The 17387-nt window shown below is 39.8% G+C and overlaps 1 protein-coding gene across 6 annotated transcripts in view; it reads right to left on the minus strand.

Moving 5' to 3' along the window:
* Positions 1 to 17387, minus strand: part of LOC135217573 (LIM/homeobox protein Lhx9-like) — a 312394-nt gene that overhangs the window by 253193 nt on the left and 41814 nt on the right. Inside the window, exon 2 of one of the 6 annotated variants that reach the window (XM_064253705.1) lies at positions 10526 to 10574. The exons of the other annotated variants lie outside the window; for them this stretch is intronic. The gene's annotated coding sequence lies outside the window, so the exon portion shown is untranslated. The remainder of the gene's footprint in view (positions 1 to 10525; positions 10575 to 17387) is intronic. 6 annotated transcript variants of the gene reach the window in all.

Genomic DNA, 17387 nt, shown 5'->3' on the forward strand with positions numbered 1-17387 from the left:
CAAAACCTAAATGGATTTTTGAACTTTCAAATCTGAATGAAACTCGATTTATACAAGTGGAAAGAAAAAAATACATATATGGACGGATGCGGCGTATACTCAGCGCCAGAATCCTATAAACTGAAAAATGTTTGGGCCAAACACGAAAGTGAACTAGTATGGAAAGCTGTGAACTACTCACCGGAACACAGACGTGACGCATTGTAGCTACACACAGCCACAGAAACGCTGACAAACCTGTGAAAGCGACACTTACTGCCACAACCCCCAACTCCCCCCCCCCTCTCAAACACACACACTCACACACACACCACACACATTCTGCGACCCCCTACGAACTCCCGACGAATCGTGAAGCATGATGGAGGAAGGGGAGAGGGTAGAGATAGAGCAAGGGTATGGGGAAGTGTAACCATGATGCATTGAGGCAGGGGGTCGGTCTCTCTCTCTCTCTCTCTCTCTCTCTCTCTCTCTCTCTCTCTCTCTCTTCTAACACTTAGACTGGCGATGTTCCACACAGTGGCAAAGTGGAGGTGTGAGCTCTTTAGTCAAACTAACCTTCCCCAAACAGGTTTATTATGTGCCATTCCGCTTCGGACCCAAAACATCCTCCTCCCTTCGCCCCTTACCCTCTTGCGGTCCCTACAATCCATCCCATGGAATCCCTCTTCCCGCCCTTAACTCCATGGCCTCCTCCATTCCACCAACTCCCCCCCCCCCCACCCTCCCCTCCACCCCCTCCTTCCAATAGTACCCTTGTTTCCAAACTTCCAAATGGAATACACTAGCCAGAAGGCTTCACATCAACTTAGCAATGTTCACGTAGGATTTATCGAATGATAAAGATATATAGGCATGTGTGAAGAACTTGACCAAACTTCTCGTTTTCGTTTTACCAACATGACTGGTACATATAAGAGATTGATGAACAGTATTTGAGGAGATGGTCTAATATATATATATATTATATATATATATTATATATATATATATTATATTATATATATAATTATAACTTTTAGTTCATTTCCCCACATGCGGGTAATGTATTATATGCGGGTCTCTCTCTCTCTCTCTCTCTCTCTCTCTCTCTCTCTCTCTCTCTCTCTCTCTCGTCCCAATTCCGATGTATTACAAAATTCTTCACAGGTCACTTGCCGAGACAGAAGTCTGCAGTTAGGAAGATGCCTCATTTCTCCGCGGTTACTGTGTCACTTCGGAAACCGAAAAGAAATGAACGTTAAGATGTGGCTTGCATTTCACACTCTGGGGCTTAAACTGCAAGTAACTACCATAACGCTGACATAAACTGCCATAACAGCGTCGACTGCCATAAATGTGGAAAATCCACCTTTCGGAGGCGACAGACCCGGATTCGGCTTCACGACTCTCTCTCTCTCTCTCTCTCTCTCTCTCTCTCTCTCTCTCTCTCTCTCTCTCTCTCTCTGATGCTGCTGCTGAAATACCCGGAGAAAACGAAAGTGAGGAAAAGAAAAGATTAAAAAAGTGTTACTTTTTCCAACTATTCCATTTCAATTTCGTTGACCCCAAATCAGATCCTTTTCTCTCTCTCTCTCTCTCTCTCTCTCTCTCTCTCTCTCTCTCTCTCTCTCTCTCTCTCTGTCTTCAGTAGCAGATCTCACAAGCTATTGGTCTTCCTCGTCACGCATTCTATTTCCCTTCACATGCCCCTTTTAACGAAGCTCTGTCTTTTGTTTTTCTTTCCTTGATTTGCGGACAAAATTATTCTTCTTCTCCAATACAGCCATTCTCTTGTGTTAGTTGCCCGTTTGCAACTATGCATTTTCACCAATATTTACATTTTCATTTGTATAACATGGATAACAATAAACCATTCAATAAAATGGAGAAAATTCCCACATAATATTAAGTCAGTTGGTAATGGTGCAGCTTTCGTAAATTTTAAAAATCCTGTTGCCATATTAAATGAAATCAAATGTTTCTTCAGGTTTTACGGCAAGAGATTTTTCTGTCGTCCGCACTTCTAATCTCATTCCCATTGACGCAAGCCCTTGCTTTTTCCATTAATTCAATGTCATTTTTACAGCCTTAATCTCATTATATTATGGGGCCCTTCACCGTCGAAATTCTCACGGTCATCGCTTTATATATACATTACATTGGCCCTCTCCCTTTCTTCTCTTTGTGCCTATTCTTTCTCTCTCTCCACTCACCCATTCCCACTCGCTATTCTGCCTTCCCCACTGCATCCAACTGGATCCACTCCCATGACACCTATAATCAGCACCCCTCCCCTCCCCTCCCCTTCCGCCCGCACAAATAAACAAACGAACAATACGGAGGAAAGAGAAGGTTGGGGGTGGTTACTCTAGGGATAAGGGGTGCGTTGTTCTAAGGGGAATGGAGAGGACGAGAGGCGATGCATTTAGTTATCCTCTACTGAAGGTGTTACACCGGTCTCCTCCCCCTATATCCACCCCTGATCATCCACACACACACACCCACACACATATACATGTATATAGTATATGTGTGCCCCTAGCCCCACCACCAAGGTCCCCAAACCCCAATTATTACCAGGTTAACAATAGGCTGAAAACAGGGCTACCAGAGTGTGCGCCTCTGGTATAGGAGGAAGTGGAGGGGTGCACTGGAAAACGGGGAAGTTAATTGATAACCACTGCAGAATAACATAATAATACCAGCTGCTGTCATAGTCTGTGCATTTCTAACTCTATTCCCCTCCCCCTTTTTTTAATTATTTTTTTTTCGCTGCGTGAAGAAGCAGGAGCCCGTGCTAGAAAAAGGACGAACTTCATCTAGCAAGAACCAGGGAAAATGAAAAAATGCTCGAAGCAGTTTTTGTAAAACGGCTCCTTTTATCTCGTATTTTTATGATGCTGCTTTACCGTCGGTAGGCATCTAGTAATTGACCTGTCTGTCTACTGTCTGGCCCTTAATATGTCCGCCCGTCCGCTAAGGCTAACTTCAAAAAGTTTTTAAAGCAGTATAATTAAATACCATTGAAGATAAACACTTCAGGCTTTATAGAAATCATCTGTAGGCGAAAGAAATTCAACAATTTTTATGGCGGATCAAGATCCAGGGCCAAGGTCATACCTAGAATTTGAAGTTAAATAGTTGCCCATACCAAACTCCACCAGTAGAGCCGAGGGGGAGAATGAGGTCAAGGTAATACTTGAAGGTCGTAGGTCATACCTAGGTGGTCAAATGTCCAAATGGAAACGCCACCGCTGTATTCGAGGCACTGTTCCTTACACACATATGTGTCATAAAGAGAATCCTGGTCGTCCTGTAGCTTCTTAATTATATTTTTTCCATGGTCCTTATAATTGACCCTTAGTGCCTCTTCTGTGAAATCAGCATCGCATAATCGAATGTTACTACTTGACTTCCATTTGTTTCCTTATCGTATATTGAAACAGAAAAAAAAGAGGATAAGACCAAGAAACACTTTTTCCATAAAAATGGAAATTTATTGTTATTTGCATTCATACTTTTGTTAAAAAATCTGTTATTGTCGTTGAAGATGTTCTTAAAATAAATACTGTGTCATACACACACACACACACACACACACAGGACGGACAAAGATATAGTACTAGTACATAAACATAATTAAGACACAAATTATTAAAAGTTCACAAATACACTGCAGTACTTGAGAGAGAGAGAGAGAGAGAGAGAGAGAGAGAGAGAGAGAGAGAGACTGGTGACAGGGAGGCCAAAAGTGAACAGGAGAGCAAAAGGGAGGGGCGAAGGTAAGGAGGAGTAGGGTCCGGTTGAAAGTCAATAGAAAATATATGAAAATTCAACGGTGGAAAATTAAATGGGGTAGTTGAAGGCTAGAGGCTGAAGGGGGTGGTGGGGAAGTAGGCTGTGAGAGAGAGAGAGAGAGAGAGAGAGAGAGAGAGAGAGAGAGAGAGAGAGAGAGAGAGAGAGAGATTTCTAAATTTGTTGGAGGGCCATGAGAATAAAAGTGAGATGCAAAAAAGAAAAGCAATTGGTTGGATATGAAGAGCTTGAAAACCTGTGTGCAAAAAATCCAATATTAAATTAGAGAAAGCTAGTTGGAAGAAGCTAGTGGGTTATAGCGTTGCCATTCAGTCGCTACAGAATAAAAAAAGATGATTATGTCCAGTAAGGTAAAATAACAGAAAATGTCCCAAAAATCTTTTAAAAAGCTAAAACTCAGAAGGGCAACTAAATTCTAAAGTGATCTAAATACGACAACAAAATAGTCTACGAGGAAATTTATAGTCGAGAACAACTAACTATCCGAGAAACAGAGAGAAAATGTAAAAAGGAAGGAAGAAAGGAAGGAAACAGGAGAGAAGGGGAAAATCCCCAAGTGACCTCCGCGTTCCTGCAATATTCCGAAATCTGTAGAGAGAGAGAGAGAGAGAGAGAGAGAGAGAGAGAGAGAGAGAGAGAGAGAATGCTTCCTGACTCAAAGAGGAGACTTCCTTTCGGTTTGGGTAGGGTATTTCGAGGAAGGACAGAGTACCTACTGTAAACCCATTCTTTCAAGAGAGAGAGAGAGAGAGAGAGAGAGAGAGAGAGAGAGAGAGAGAGAGAGAGAGAATAATATTACTTATTTCATAATCTGTCGATTACGAAATAGCCCCTCCTAAGGGAGGCGAGATAACATTAAATAGAATCAGTAATATTATGTGTTCCTAATAACTGTCTCGTCACTTCCGACTCTTACAAGGCAATTAGAATTCAAGAGTATATTCTCATTAAATACAGACTTGTGACGTATGAGCGTGATCCGTCATTGTAATTAATGATTATTAATTTCCAAGAAAGAGAGAGATATATGTTGACTTCACATAATAAGGCAAGTGCAATTAGTTCATCTCCAATAAATTAACCTTTAGAGGAGTCTTTAGAAGTTGCGGTTCTGTCTGTATATAGAAGTACAAAAAAAAAAAAAAAAAGTAAACGTCCTAACTGGATGAAGGACTCGGTTTCTCTCTGTGTTTCGTCTACATTGAAGTCCTATATAGATCAAGTGGGCGAGAGGGGTAAAGAGGAAAGAAGAGGAAGGCGATCCAATTCTCTAACCATCGGGGGCCAATTCTGATCATATGGAAGCCTGAGCGCGCATAAGTGGAGTCCGATCCTCTATTGGCGGCCATATTGTTTTGCCTTTTATTGTAATTGGATTGGTCCGAAGCTTTATATTCTGGGGCCAATACTGCGGTGAAGGGCTGGATGGCTAGCCCGAGGGGGCCTCCCCCCCCCCCTCTTCACCCCCAAAAGGCTTTGTCTCATGATGAAGAATTGTGCCGGGCTTTCAAATCAACTGTAATGGCCATGGAAGCTCTGCACTCTTCTTTTTTCCTCCCTCCTCCACTTTTTTGGTTCTTTTTAATATGATTGGCTCTTGGGGATGATGATTTTGATTGGTCTGGGATGAGAAGTTGGTTGGTGAGAGAGAGAGAGAGAGAGAGAGAGAGAGAGAGAGAGAGAGAGAGAGAGAGAGAGAGAGAGTGGTGCAACGTGTGCGTGTGTAGGTGCATGAGATGAGTCGCGTTCTATTAATGCAAATAGGATTATCGTGGTTTTCCCTACTTTAGGGAATACAAGATTATTACTTTTCAATGACTGTCCGAGTCTTCCAAATATTGGATGACGCTCAACGTCGACTTGCTTGCTCGATTCAGTGTTCAGAGAGAGAGAGAGAGAGAGAGAGAGAGAGAGAGAGAGAGAGAGAGAGAGAGAGACCTCTCTTCGTCGTTTCGCAGTATTTTTCATAATTTTTCATCGGCGACATCAAAATGTTTCCGGCCGGAGGAGGAGGTGGAGGTGGATGGGGAGGAGAAGGAGTAGGAGTCGCTTTCCTTTCCCTGCGACGACACATCTCGACGAGGATCGAAACGCGGTGACCTATTTCATTTCAATCTCTCACGTGAACCTGAGAACGAATTTCCCAAAATCTAATCACACTAATATGAAACCTGCCCGATGCTACAACGAACACATGAAATATGATAATAATAGTAATGGAAACGTGAAACATAATAATATCTCCGTCCGTTACTTGACATATTAAGCGAAGAATGAGACAAGATGGAACTCTGGAAAAAAGGGAGTTGGTATCACTGCGGCACCACCAACCACAGAGCGATCTTCAATTACTCAATTAATAAATGGTTCTAATGATGATTACGGAACCAGATTAATTTTGGTGAATCCCAAGACGGCTTGATAAAAATATCAAGGAAAGAATGGGAGGGAAGAAGAAAAGGGACCATCGTTGGGGAGACATGATTCTAATTTTATAAGAAAAAAAAGAAAAGAGAGAGAGACAGAGAGAAACTGTCTTTTAATCAACTTAAAAGGTGCCTTTGCACGGATCCAATTCAATCAATTGATCAACATCATTGCAGAGGAAAAATAGAGGATATCTATATCGGTGCTTCCTTCTTAATACACTCTTAATACACACCTACGTACTACATCCATTAAGTTATTTATAGGAATATTTTAGAGAAAGGAGACATAACTATGCACAGATCGCATCTGTAGGGAAAAAGAAAAAATCCCACCTTTACCCAGCACCTGGTCCACGCCGAGAGAAATCCAGGTGCGTTTTTCGATTCAACAACACAATACAACAAAACGATTATTGGGTCTTGTCAGGAATATCTTATTACATGGTACATTACGCGGTGAAAAATATGCTTCTTTGCGTGTCCAGCCTTCCAAAGCCCCAACCTTACGACGGAACCTTATATGGGGATTAACGGACATATGAGTACATTGACGTACTTCGTAATTTCAGTAATGCACACGTTACGTACATTGTGTCTGTATTTCATAATTGCGGGATATACAAAGTAAACGGGCCGCGCTAACGCTTACAAATCTCTTGGTTTTATGACGATATGAAAACAGAACTGGCCTAAGATTATGAAAAATATTTGGAGTAGAAGTCATCAGTGAAAATTGTTTAAAAAAACTTTAATTCTCAATTAAAAATTTACAGTTTTGTACACTTTACCAAGGTAGCAAATAAATAAATAAATAATGATAGTGGGATGAAATGTATGCAAATTTCTGGGCCTGTCGAACACCACTTGATAATGGTTATATGAGGCGTATAAAAAGATGGTAGCAAACGCGGAACAGACGTTAAATGATGAAATATAATTAAATCGCTACTTCTAAAAATACTGGCTTCATAGCTTCAATTATTAATGGTTCTCTCCTTGTCTGGACGCCGGGTTGTCCTCTCTCTCTCTCTCTCTCTCTCTCTCTCTCTCTCTCTCTCTCTCATTACCAAAGACCACCCCTATTCCTTAACAAATTCGACGCACCTGATCGGGATTCGATAGCGAATGCGAGAGATCGCGTATGCTGTTCGCAGTGTTGCCAGAACCCGATGTCATCGAGTCCATTGGAGATTGCTATGGCCGTAGTATGGACTTCAGCAGAGGAAATCCGAAAGGCATCACACGGCGTTTAAGACAGTTGAGGCTGAAATTAAGGAAGATATTGCGGCCCTTTATGTGAGATCGTTCGCAAGGGCCAAGTGGGTAATTTTGGATAATATTGTTGTTCAGAAACAGACAGTAGTTACGGTCATATATTTATATACATATACGTGGTATACAGTTTTAAGAGAATCTCGCTCTCTTTCTTCTTCCATCATATTTCAAAATAACATTCTCTGGTAAGAATGAAGACGAGAGTCAAACCGTATAGAATAGTCTAAGATGACGTCAACACAATGTTGTTTAAGTATAGCCTAGGAGGAACAAACATCACGTAATACTAGTTATCTGATGGAGCATCCTCCATCCATGTCTTGACACTCATAACAAACATGAGGTAGAGGGGCTTGTAAGACCCACAAGAGGCCATTACGTTAACAACTGCAATAGAAATTACATGGCCGAGATAAGGCAATTAGACGTACCATCATTTCGTATTGCATGGTCCACACGACATCCACACAATGACCACGAACTTCCTCCTCCTCCTCCTCCTCCTCCTACCTCTCCACCGCACTTCTTCCTCCTCAATTTCCAAACCTCCTAATAATCCTCTAATGACCAAAGAGGGTTTAGGAATGGAGGAAGGTTGGCGGGTGGAGGGGGAGGATAGATGACATTTCTGCAGTGGGCAATGAATATCAATTACATTGCACCATTGGCAGCCGTGAGATGCTGTTGCCTTTAATGCTGTTGGCAACATCAAGTAATGACTCCTTTCACGAGTCCCATGCTCCAGCTTGCAGGATGCCCCAAGGACCTCTGGCAAAAGACGCAACACCTCCGTCTCGCATCGGCGACGGATATTGAGTTTTGCTCCGTAAGGCACCAATTAAATAGAATGATTAACCACAGACTATTGTACCGATACATGTATATCGAAAATGAAATCTGATCAATCCGACGTGAATTACTGCTCTTAACCACCTCGTGGAATCAGCGATAAATTTCGTTTAATTACACCCATTCCATGGAGCTTATAATATCCATTCGGTAAAATCACTGGGTGGGTTATTGCACTTTTTTCTTTTGCAAGGAATTACTTGCAGTATTTCAGATGGCATAACTATCTGTGCGAGGCATTTCGCTTTTGCCCGTCTTGCCTTCACAATTTTATTTTATAACTGTTTATTTGGAAGTTCTCGCAAATATCATCTGTATTTTTATTCATCAGCTAACTTGTTTAAATGCTTCTTCTTCCTTTCCGCCTCGGTGCATATTTCTTTCTGCTATATTTCAGTTTCTGTTCGCAATTTCTGTCTTTTTTTATGTATTTCGACTTTCACTTTTTTACTTCAAATAGTGGCTTGCACAGAGACGAACTGACAGGGAGCAGGCGGGCAGTCAATGTCAGACTAAATAAGTCAAGACAACGCAAAGCCTCTGGTGATTTCATTAACAACCTTCGCTCAGCCTGCTGAGGAGTAATTATGAGTTGTCAGGAAGTAGTTGCGACGCCTCTCTCTCTCTCTCTCTCTCTCTCTCCTCTCTCTCTCTCTCTCTCTCTCTCTCTCTCATATCAGTCGCCAGTGACAGACGAAGTCCGAAATATTTTTTTTGAAACGACTGTCTAACTGGTAATTTGACGGGAGTCATTGACAGTTTTATGACAGTGTGAAAATCTCTTTCCTTCTTTCTTTCTCTCTTGTTATAAGGCGTCAGCTTCAACAAGACTCAACGAGGCGAGCGCGGCGTCAACGAATTAACGCTACTAAATAATATATATAATTACGCCTCCGTATGATTAATGCTTGGCGTAATTACGTTATCGTGGGGAAACTCGTAACCGGAATAATCAGAGTAATGCAAAATTAGCCTACCATGTAAATTAGCTGGAATTAGCTTTGGGAAGGGCGTTAAAAGGGGCCAAAAGGGTGGAGAAAGAGAGCGCAGATAGTGTGAGACAGGCCGCCTATGTTCGTCATATCTGGCGCATGTGTGTAAATGCATAGAGGGAGATGATTGTATGTAAAAGGGGGCCCTGTCTTTCATCTGCGCCACCCACACGGAAACACGAAATAGGCGGCGACCGAAATCTTCGTCAAGTGTATCATTACCTTTAGATGGCTCTCACGAATTACACACGGGTAGTACAAAGGAAGGATACAGTAGTTGGGTAGTACAGCAATAGACACGCTCTTTTAAACTTGGAGGTCGATGTAACATAATCACAAGGTAACCCTGGCAAATGTACGGAAAACTCGGGTTTGTGTGTATGTGTGTGTGTATAAAAATATATATATATATATATATATATATATATATAGTATATATATATATATATATATATATATATATATATATAGCAATAAATATATCAGTGTGTTTGTGTTTGTGCGTGTCGTATTTTACAATAAATTTTGAGGAAGCGGCAAAGTATAAAGTTTCCAGCCGTAGAATCTTGCAGCGTGTACAATAAAGCCTCTGAGAAATAGCTTACATAAAAATTGATGGCTAGGCTTCAAGTGGAGTAAGTTCGCCCCATCTACACACAAACATACGAGCACACTGAGTGTAATAACACCGTGTAAATGAAAGTCCTGTTTATTGGACTAATTAGCTCACTGAAGTCATTCATGGCATTTAGGCATTCCCTCCGGTCAATTATGTTAGACTTAATTGATTGGAATATTTGCACCTTTACGTGTGCTGCAGTCGTCTCAGGTGTCACAGTTAATTGTTTTATGCCTGGCTGTGACGTTGTGACCTGGGTATGCTAAAACTTGGACAGTGCCATAGCCTCTGTACTCTATATACAGATATGAAATACTTTACTTTGCCTTCAGCTCATTTATAATAGTATTTCTCATTACATAATTAAACCCATTTTTACATAGTCATTCGGCTTGGATCTTTTTCGTATTATTGTCACTCTTGGCTATTTTGTTCACAACAACAACAACAACAACTACAGCAATAATAGTAATAATAATAATAATAACAAAATTGACCAACATTTAATCCTACAGAAAACATTTAAATTATGAGCAAAACTTGAGAAACGTCATCGTCATTACCTTACGCAACACAACTTGCTGTAAAGTCAGTCCTCTTGCGCTCATTTACCTGAAATGAAAATTAAAAGCATGAGTAAAATCAGCAAAATTAATTTCGATAACGGTTATAATACATCAAGGACGAAAATATGAATGTTTTATTATTCACAACAAATAATAGTGATATCTCCCGTGCTGTCATTAATACCCTCATAAGACTTCTGTAAAAAAAAAAAAGGGAGAAAAAAAGACGAAAAAATCCTTCCATCTCCTCTTTCACCTTTTCTTTAATCGCATTGAAAGCTCTCAGCCGCTGCAATAATTTTCTTGGCTTAGTCGAGTTAACGAAGGCCAGATGTCGTGCTGAAATAAGTCTCCTCCCTATCCCATATCCCCCCCCCCCCCCCCCCCGTGGGACTGGTGGAGACCGAAGGGGCATTCACATATCCTCTCCCCGTCCTCCCCCTTCATCCTACCACTCCCCATCTCCTCCTCCCCGGCGCTCGTATCTTCCTTCCCCTCCATCTACATTCATGTTTTTAAACCTCACTCCCCAATTAAGCTTGTTAAAATGGCTGAAGAGACTCGTTCTCTAAAAGCTTGGAAGCTTGGTCAGGTAGACATGTCTTTAAAAGGCCTGCTCCCTCTCCAACCCCCCAACCACCACCCCCCCCCCCCCCTCTCTCTCTCTCTCTCTCTTCTCTCTCTCTCTCTCTCTCTCTCTCTCTCTCTCTGCCCTGGTTGTTATCCTCTGACACTTGCCCAGTTTTATAAATTGGCCTTCTGGAGAAAAGGAGGACGACCGCGGCAGGAAATTTTCATGAATTACTTAGACTAAACTCGGTGACAAGTCTGGTCAATTTACTCTGAGGTGTTTTATACTTATCATAATGCTGGGTCGTTTATAATTTATCAACACGATTGACCCATCAGCAACTCGAAGAACCATTTAACAAGTTCCGGCCAGTGTTAATCCTTGAACGTTCATGATAACTGTAGCAAAAAATACTTGCCAAAATCCCTATTCGGTATTGATAGAGGATCCTCATCGCCTCTTTGCAACATCACATGGAAGCCTGTCGGGAATGCTAGATGCGAGTAAGAGTGGTTGAAAAAGGCTTAAGTTGCCGCCTCTCATTCACCTGCTGTAATTCATTTTATTCCTTTCCTTCTCGTTCATGTCGAGTCACCCTGTAGCTCAGCCGGTCAACTACTATTTGTAGCTCCCTTCTTTGCAGCAAAGGATGAATCTTCGAACGAATAGTTGCACACGTAACACACACTAACAAAAGAATCTACCTTACTTTTCTTACAAAGGCCATTCGCTTTTGTAAATCTCACGAATAGTAAGGGCTCCAGTTACATTAAGTCCTGCGGTCAGGTATGTTCGATATGACTTATGAAAGCGAATTCCGTAAGAGAGTATTTAATCCCGTTGTAAGAATTCGACGTGCATGAACGGTATTATTTTGAAGACGTCCATTATGTTATTTGTTATTTGCATATAAACACCGCAACGTGTAAAATTAAACTGCAGTTTATTTTAACAGAGAATAATCGTGACTATAATTTCCTTATATTGTATAAGCATTAGGTATTTTACATGGGGTATGACTCGCGAATATTACAGGAAGACTCTTTTTAAACTCTTTCGTTACCGCAGCTTCTACGTATAAAGAAGAATCCTTGATCATTTCAGTGACAAAAAGCACTTGGACAATTAAGCAGAAAGCTCCCATTCAGATTTTGAAGCAGAAATTGCAGTAGAACGCTTACCAGACTTCGAATTAGAAAGCTTCAACTTGGAATTTTGAAGCCTTAAGCGCCTGTCTCCAGCCTCCTACCCTCGACTCTATCGCCTTTGATTAGAGTGGTGATTTCAAACATTGGGCTTAACCACTTCATTAAATTCCACACCATTGCACGATAGGCCTAGCAATACTACTACTGCTGCTGCTACTACTACTACTACTACTACTACTACTACTATCCCTTGAAGGGCCGCGTCGGTGACGTTTCGTGTCGGGCGGAGATTATTAAACCAATGACGCACTGCTGTAACATATATTTTTATAGGCTTTAGCTTCTTTACAATAGGCTAATTATGACGCTTAAGCCTGACACGCCTTCAAGGCTTAGTAAAGTTTGTATCATTGTCATTGCCTCTCAAATATAATTAAAGGTTATTTTCTGACGTCGTAATCCGCCAGTTGCGTATTTATGAATATATATATATATAAATTCTATATATATATATATATATATATATATATATATATATATATATATACATAGGTCATGATACTTCGCTTAACCAATAAGGCTGCTCGGCTTGAGTTCAGTTTTTCGGGCAACGCTACAAAGTTAGGATGAATCCCATTACGTAACTGGTAGTTACTTGACTGAGGTGAATCTCAACTATGGTATAGAAAGGCTTAGAGCAAGCAACCTCATCCCAAAACAACTGGTAAACTGGTAAAAGTCAATTGAAGATTTATATTTATTATATATAGTAATGTATACAGTATGTATATATACATATATATATATATATATATATATATATATATATATAATATATACATATATATATAATGTGAAAATAGCCGAGTTCTGTTGTCCATACCTAACTGACCGTTTGTGTTGTATTAATCTCTGGGGAAGTGATTACCTGTAAATCCGATGTAAGATTGGTCACAGGTCCTGGCATGGGATCTCATATACCCCAGAGTCTTTGGGCGATGTCTTTTGTTTGACGTTAATCAGGGATTTGGCTAAGGTATTTGGGTAGGTAAAATGCAAAAGGGTTGGATTTCCCAAGGGTGTGAGTTACTCTCTTAATCGTCTCCAGGTGGGGAATATAATGTGTGTGTGTGTTTTAAAGAACGCATAAGAGAAATGGGATAAGTACCGCCGTGAAGACGGAGCACAATAAATCGCAATCAGAAACCATCTGTTCTGTAATATTATAAATGACTTAACTATGAGTTACGCAAACTTCACTCCGCCCTAACCCAGCGAGATAAATAATAATAATAATAATAATAATAATAATAATAATAATAATAATAATAATAATAATAATAATATTATTATTATTATTATTATCATTATTATTATTATTATTATTATTATTATTATTATTATTTATTATTATTATTTCTGAGCGTTGTTGACACGCTCTTATACAAAAAGCATTTCATGTTATTCCACAACTGTTCATGTTATTTTCGATCATTCTACAGAATTCAGTAATTACAATGTCCCTTTCTCGACAATCACACACTTACAGCAGTCGTTCAGTTACGAAAGCAAAATAAATGTTGAAATACACTTGGGGGCTCTCCTGTCAGCTGCTGAATTTTATATTGCCCGCTGTTCGTTGTTTCCCTAATAATCGCCAATACTGTAAAAAGCCGTATTACTGTTATTCTCTCTCTCTCTCTCTCTCTCTCTCTTTTCTCTCTCTCTCTCTCTCTCTATGTACTTCCACGCTACAATCATACATAAGCGATATATATATATATGATATATCTATATATATATATATATATATATATATATAGATATTAGGTATTATATATATATATATATATAGATATATATATATATATATATAATATATATATATAGATATATATATATATAGAGATATATATATATATATAAAAATATAGATATTATATCTATATAATATATATATATATATCTACATCTATATCTATATATATATATATATATATATCTATATATATATCTATATATATATATATATATACATACACACACACACACACACACACACACACACACACACACACACATATATATATATATATATATAGTATATGATAAATTGGTGAAAAGATACGAGGCATATCGTGATCGAACCACGAACCTTGCAGACGCTTAAATGAAAGATCAGACCTGCAAGGTTACAAAGACAACGGGTGATATATTCTCTGAATTCTTGCCAATCTCCCCAACACGTGTATAAATTAATATCTTTTTGTTCAGTAGCCATTTTTTAATCCACTCATAAAATTCTCCTAACGTTATTAACATTTTGGCCAATCCTAAAGATAGATAACAATAAACCGGGAGCTTATCACTTTGTATCCCGTCCATTATCATTTATCGTCATTTATCGCACCGGCGACAGAGAGAGAGAGAGAGAGAGAGAGAAGAGAGAGAGGAAGAGAGAGAGAGAGAGACGAGACCTGAGAGAGAGAGAGAGAGAGGGGGGGGGGGGTGAGGGGGGAAGCGGATGGCTTTCGTTACCCGTCTATTCTAGTTTCGGGGCGTAATCCAATGCAGCATTAGATCCAGCTAGGATGAACGAAATTAATCCAGTGAAAATCCACAGTCTGTAAAACGGGTGCTAACCGGCTTTAATCCTTTAGGTGAGTTTAGCTAAATATTGCAGATCGGTTCAGATTCCACACGCTCACTTTAAACTTCTTTACTCCGGATGGTAGTAAGTCATTATTAAATCAACAGAAACATCATAGTAAGATAAATCAATGGACAGGACAAACAAGGCTAAAACGAGTACACATTTTAATCCCCGGTGTTTGCATTCTCTTCATTCTGCTTACAAAAGAAATAAGCGCTGTAGCCTGGGAGGGAATGCCGGAGCCTGGGCCTCTTTCTGGCTTCGCTCACTCACTCCTGCCATTTCAGGGGACGTTAGGCCACCCGTTGAAAAAATTGGGAGACGTGCCATCATCACAGAATTACATTTTACCTCAGATATTTGCATTACTGTTATTGCACACAATCGGCTGCACAAGTTCTCAAAAAAGGGGGTTATTTTATCATCACTAATGACGTGGAATCTAATCAGCTACATACAATTTCCCCTCGAATTAGGCCTAAAAGCTCCTCTATAAATGAAAGTATCCGGAGAGGGCTGGATATCCGTGGCCCCCTTGAAACATAAATAAGTAAAATGACAGTACCATTACCTAATTACCTTCCGAGGATCGTGATTTCCTCTCCTTAGGAGAATCAAAGGAAAAATAATACAACTTTAGGCCTACAAAAACACATCCAATTTAGACAAAAATACGATTATAAGGTGGCGGTAGGTGTGATGTAGGCCTAATGATAATTATGATTATTAGCCTACGGACACGTGAACTACGGCGTCAGGTGCTACCTAAAACCCCTCCCCTCATTACCTATCATTTCGTGGGATCATTGCTGCCTCACAATTACGTTAATTAATCTCCTCTTATCGATTACCCTCTAAAGATAATTAGAACCGTTGCTCAAAGTGTTCCTTTAAAACTTACAGCATCATTAATCTCCTTGTTTATTCACGTGCATCGTTCTCTCTCTCTTCTCTCTCTCTCTCTCTCTCTCTCTCTCTCTCTTCATTGTAGTATAATTGATGCTCCTTGAACCGTCGAATAGGATGTTCAACACTGATGGTAAAGATACGAAGATTATTAACAAAAATTGGCAACGGTCCTGAAAATAAAACTCACAGCATTATTATGTTTCATCTGTTCTCTTATACCGCCCTCACGTTCGTGTCTAAGTATTCATTGGTAAAGCAAAACCGTATTCGCTCAACTAGTGTGATTGAAATAGACCTTACTGGCAGCAGAGGGCTGTCTTGTATTTTTTTTATTCATGCAATTAAATTTGTTAACCACGTAACGACTTATTTCATACTAGGGTTGTGCTATTGTGGCCCACAGCCTCTAAATTGTAAGAATGACAATTTTAGTTGCTTCTGTGGGCACATTGTAATTGGTGTTTGGTTTTTCGGTTTCAAAGTAAATTTACATATTTCAGTTTTCCCTACAACTCTGCCGGGCAAATAAAGGTCAAAAAGATTTACGACGGATGCCTGTTTTATTATTATATTGAAATTGTCAGAGACAGTAGTGGGTGATATGAAGATCAATTCACTCGAAACATAGGGCATGCCCATCATTATTAGTAATGATGACATCATGAACAAAAGAGCCAGATGAAGTGAGTCGATTTTGGGGGAGAGGGGAACAGAAAGAGGGGAAATCTAAGCGTTGATCTCTATACTCCTTTCGACAACTAAAAAACCTGGCATCATTCGCCAGCATCCACTGGGAGCAAGTTTTGTTACTACCACGATGTCCTCGCTCCGGCACTCCTCTACATGTCTTCTATTATCTTTTCCTCCTCCTCCTCCTCCTCCTCCTCGTCGTAAGCGTCACCAAAAGAGGTCGCGTTGCGTATTGAGACAAACACAGCCGTTTGATGTCCCCTATTTCACATCTCGTTAACATTTTCGGGGGAAGACATAGATTGACAACATAGGGAGATGAAGGTGGATGGCTTGTGGTGGAATAGAAGATGACTGGCTGGATGGATATGAGAGGGGAAGGGATAGAGGACTGAGGATGGAAAAGGGATCCTGCGACCAGGCAGAGAGGTGACTGGTGAAATTCCAAAAGCAATTCCCGGAAAGGTGACGCATTCCAGATGGTGGAACCGCATATGAGCGCATTGCTCAATAAGAAAAAAATCTCATTAACTTGATAAAGACATGTTGATTATTACAAAAAAAAATTGCTGTCATAAAAATAATAAGACCATGTAATTGTCGTAGACATATTAATGAGAATTAACTATTAATTTCTGATTAAATTCTCCTGTAAACTATAAAAAAACACCTTAAGCATACATCCACTTATACCGTAAATAGCAACACCATTTCAGAATGTAAGCTATCTAATAATTACAACTACTTCTTCTTCTTCTTCTTCTTCTTCTTCTTCTTCTTATTATTATTATTATTATTATTATTAGTAGTAGTAGTAGTAGTAGTAGTAGTAGTGGTTGAATTTTCAGATGCGAACCAGCAAAGTTTCATCGTTAAGAATAATATTCT

Source organism: Macrobrachium nipponense, chromosome 11, assembly GCF_015104395.2.
Source record: "Macrobrachium nipponense isolate FS-2020 chromosome 11, ASM1510439v2, whole genome shotgun sequence".
Classification (NCBI taxonomy): Eukaryota; Metazoa; Arthropoda; class Malacostraca; order Decapoda; family Palaemonidae; genus Macrobrachium; species Macrobrachium nipponense.